Source organism: Dermacentor silvarum, chromosome 2, assembly GCF_013339745.2.
Source record: "Dermacentor silvarum isolate Dsil-2018 chromosome 2, BIME_Dsil_1.4, whole genome shotgun sequence".
NCBI classification, from domain to species: Eukaryota; Metazoa; Arthropoda; class Arachnida; order Ixodida; family Ixodidae; genus Dermacentor; species Dermacentor silvarum.
The window spans coordinates 25,413,785-25,418,533 of NC_051155.1; the positions used below are offsets into that span (position 1 = coordinate 25,413,785).

General features: G+C 43.5%; 1 long non-coding RNA gene across 1 annotated transcript; it reads left to right on the plus strand.

The window, feature by feature from the left end:
- Nucleotides 1–1,293: 1,293 nt before the first annotated feature.
- On the plus strand, nucleotides 1,294–4,414 carry LOC125942936 (uncharacterized). Its single transcript, XR_007465430.1, has 3 exons — nucleotides 1,294–1,463; nucleotides 3,155–3,196; nucleotides 4,018–4,414. It is a non-coding gene; the product is annotated as an uncharacterized LOC125942936 (long non-coding RNA).
- Nucleotides 4,415–4,749: the final 335 nt, after the last annotated feature.

Sequence of the window (4,749 nt, forward strand, 5' to 3'; positions counted from 1 at the left end):
TTTGCGCTTCAATGTATAAAACAGCATTTTGGTAACAAATTCAGTGCATTTTTACGGCGAGTTTGATGGCGCATATCTCCAAACTGGTGTCACTCTGGAAATTCATTCCAAGTGGATACGCCTGACAAGCTCACCGGCTCAAATTCGTAAATCGCACTATGTGTCGTAAAGTAATAAAATAAGAAGTTAATTAGTGATTTCTTGTTAATTAGTTGAATGTATGTTTCGATTGCTCGTGCTACTAATGTCCGCCTCATCGATTAACCCAGCTCAATGATAAGAATTATGCTACCTGCCACAGGCGATTTCTAAAAATTCCGTAAGACTTAAAAATGACCACCCTGTATGTATGTATATATATATATATATATATATATATATATATATATATATATATATATAGACACAAAATTGGAGCACAAGACAAACGTCCCAACAAGCAGTGACCAATGACCGATGATTGGGCACCTCCTGGATTCCCATCGACTTCTATTGTAAGTGGCCAGTGCCCTGTCTGTGTCAGAAAACGGCATTGCCTCCATGTTAAATATGGGCAAGATGGTGGGAAAAGTAGTATGTAAGCATAATAAATAAATATGTTTTTTAAAGAGTGCGTTTTGTTTAGTTGTTAGCCCTTAGCGCACAATAAAATGAAACAAGTTTGGGTGATCTGTGCGACGTGGTGTCCATATTTTACATGAAAGCCTAGGTCTATTCTGTAACACGTAGAGACGGGGTGCTGGCCAGTGTGCTGGGAAACTGCTTGGCCACCACGCACAATCTACGCTGTTATACTTTGCCGGTAGCAAATCGTAGCGCAGGAGCACAGGTACAAATGTTTAATCAATGGGACGGCATGCTGTCTACCGTTCGTCATGATGTCAAACTAACAAGCACGAACAGAGACAATTGTGTACGTTGCTGGTCCGTAGTTCATTTCGCGCCGGTTGCTTCACGTATTAAAATAAACATTTCTTTTTAATACAAACGATTAAAACTGTGCGCGCACACAGGGCGCGACATTTGCGACGTTTGAATTTTGCACTATTTCCCGCGCGCTCCGTACGTGACCAGCCGGCGCACTGCGTTACGGCGATAAAGAAAATAGTTCCTCAAGGAAGCTAAGCAGAAAACTTTCACACTTTTGCAAAACACAGAAATTGTTAAGAAATACCATTATATTACAAGATTTGTTAATAAATATGGCAATTTGTATCTATGAAAGCGTGGATTTGTGTGCGCGTTTTTGTGTGAATGCGCGCTTGCGCTGTTGACTCTGGCGGATTCCAGAACTTTGTGCGTGCGGCGTATGTGTGCGGGTTGCGTGATGAGTTTGCTGCGTTTTCTGTGCCCTTTGCCTCGCTGTGACATCTTTGGTATATTACAACTTATTGCTCGGTCTTAATGGGCTACACGTTGCCTCGAAGATCACCATGATCGCCTCCGACTCAGCCACATCGAAGGTGAGTGGGTGTTTCGAATTCCACTTGCTCACGCTATCAGCAAACGTGCGTACAGAGCCCGTGCGTGTCTTCCACGCGCCTCTGTGCTCGTTTTCATTACTAGTACTATCCTTCCGTTGCGAGAATTGGTTGTGCAGCACTAGATTTGTGATATTGAGCATGGAGTTTTGTCCTGATTTAACTTCACAGCGCGCTTGCGGCGACGTAAAGCAGCTATGTGGAGCCAGCTAAAACAGGGCATGTTGTGTCACGGCCGGGCTCGACTGGCGCGCACGCTCGCTCGCTTGCGAACGCGCGCGCCAGTCGAGCCCGGCCGTGGTTGTGCGCGCCACGATTTTTGGTACGGCGTTCCAGCACCGATTGAAATTAGCCTTATCAATGAGCGCTCGTGCTCTGCCGTTTTGGTGGGCAGCTATGTGGAGCCAGCTAAAACAGGGCATGTTGTGCGCGCCACGATGTTTGGTACGGTGTTCCAGCACCGATTGAAATTAGCCTTATTAATGAGCGCTCGTGCTTTGTCGTTTTCGTAGAAACAATGCGACGTGAAATAATCCGAACTGTACTGTAATCAAGTATATTTCGTTCACGCAACGCCGTCCATTGACGTGCATCTACTCCATGGCGTGTCGGGATCGTCGAAAATATGCGCGGGGCGTTTTGCCGTTCTAATGTATTCTGCTGCGCTGTTCGCTTCAGGATCGAGTGCCCAGAGTCCGCTGACACGCCGTGCGGTAGACACGCGCTGTGGTGCGATAATAATAAAGAATTGCAATGGCGTATATGTGATTCTATGTGATAGGTGAGATAAAAAAGGGCTGATGCCAGTGAATGCTGTGAAATCATCAGGTTATGTGTGGTTTGTTTTCCGCCGGTACGCGCGCGGTGAACTTTTTTTTTTAGCCATTATCTCCCTTCGACGCCATCGAGTACTTCGCGCTAACACCTTCGCTTAGGCGCTCTATATTCACGGAAAAGGCAGATTCTGTGGGATGCTATGTTCTGCTTTAGTAGGATGAAACATTCAAAATAATGTCATCGTGTGAAGTTTCAGCCTTTGGCCCTTCAGTAACTGATTGATATAACTAAGTTCGAAAATCAGTAAAGGAACGAGATGCTTGGGCATATTAGCCGTGTCGTCCCACTGTGCTCCCAGAGGCATGTAAGCGTTATCGACAAATGTCAAAAATTAGCAAGGCTTTTTATGAGATAGAAGCAGACAGCTATGTCAATAAGTTATTTTTGGTTTGAATTCACACACTAAAGAGGAGAGAGAGTTAAAGGGGAGTGTATCTTGTGATCTAAATGACGCTTCGCCATAAGCTTGGAACAATGGTTTGTTGGTGGAGCAGTTCTGTGGAATACTTAGAGAGTAAGCAAACTGCAGTAGCAGCAGTTAGACGGGGAGTAAAAAATGCAACACTGGTTTTATATGAACGAGCTACCTTTAAGATGTGGCCGCAACAGTTCATGCAGTAGATGAGCAAAAATAATTTTAAAATTTAGGAGAGAAATTAAAAATAATTTATTTGCTCACCTCACACTGCCAGTGGCAAGAGCAGCCATGCTTTAATGTTTTCAATCAGTCATTTATATCATTCCATTTATGTCGGCTTAATCGTCCATGTAGATGTTTTGATTGCTGCTTTTGAGTTATCGTGGCGTCACATTTTAATACTGACATCTGTTTTCAGAATCAAAATGAGCCTGGAGACGCCACAGCCGGAATGCGAAAGGTGAATTCTTTGGCCATTCATCGTCTAGCGTCACCATGATCAAATGCACTGTTGCCAGGAGAATGTATTGCTGGGAGGTGTTCTCCTTAAGATTTAGTTAAAATGGTAGCATTAAGTGTCTCCTTTGCGATTTTGCATAATCTTTGATTTGCGAGTCGATTCATTTATTTGATGAGGTGGGCAGTTGGCACACCCTGTCTTTGTGTCTTATGTACACATTCAGCTGAGTAGGTCTGGGACACAGCAAGCGAATCTGATGTGTAGTGGTAATCGCATTAACGTCGACAGTTATCTTCCTGTTTGAGCTGCTTCCTACTGCTGCTTGCCAACACAAGCAGCAGTTGCCCACGATGGCGTGAAAGAGGTTCATTGAAGAATGGCACATACTCTGAGTCACATACCCAGAGATCCAAGCAGGTCCATCAGATGGTTATTAACCCACTTCCCGTCTACATAGCAGCCCTACCCATTAGGCCATTGACCACCAAGTGACACAAATTGGCTGGAAAATAGTTAGACAGACACCTGAAAGTATGTGAAGTATCCTAAAAATGCTACTTGCATTAAAGTTTTCAATGCTTTGGTTTACTTACTATTTTATTTTGTACTGGGTGAATCCTTGTTTTTCTGAAGCACATGGCATCCTAACAGCATAACAAGCTGTGACATTAGTTTTAGTTGTTTTTATTAGTGACATTAGTTGACATTTTAGGTCTGGAGCAGACAGTATTTCTGTGATTTATTCGGAGTGTGGCTGTTGTGTAAATAATCCTTAAACTACCTCACTAATATTATTTACCTAAACGTGCCGTTTCACATAGGTTGGAGAAGTGCTCATTGAGATGATCCTGGCACAGCTTGCCATGGTGGACCAGGCAAGTTTGCAAGGGCCTTGATTCACCATGTGTTCACAGAGAACCTCATGGGCCACTCACTTCTCGGAAACAACACCACCAATAGGCAAAAAGAGGCTCTTGACCTTATCAGGGTCAATGCTGTTATAGGCAAGTACCGTACATCCTTTTACCCATTGCATTTTTGCCTTCACATTTTGTACTTGGAATTACCAGCTTGCTATTAGCACAACAAATGACTTTCAAGTAGCCTGTGTCTGCAACTACGTGCTACAATAGCCTACTATTTGGAATGAATGTTCATTTGATCTCAAGTCTCTAACGCCTCCATACTAAAGTGCTAAATTTTAAAAGCAGCCTTAACTGCCAGAAGTGATTGGTGGCTCCAACTGACAAAGTTAGGTGTATTTGCGCATTAGTTGCACTACTTGACTGTCTTTGCAATGAACAGTTGGAATGAAGCAACTACCAATCTGTGAAGCTTGCTACCAATCTGGTGCTATAGCGGGTGTGCTTAAGTAGCCTGAAAGTGTTGTTATAATATAGGAATTGTGGAGAAGCTATGCTCAAGTGCAGTTACTGCTCAACTCGAGGGACAGCACTTCCACCAAATTTCAGCAATCAATATGGCCCTCCAGATTCTGTAATGCAAAACATAGTGGTTTCACCTATTTCAACAGACCACACTGAATTAAAGTT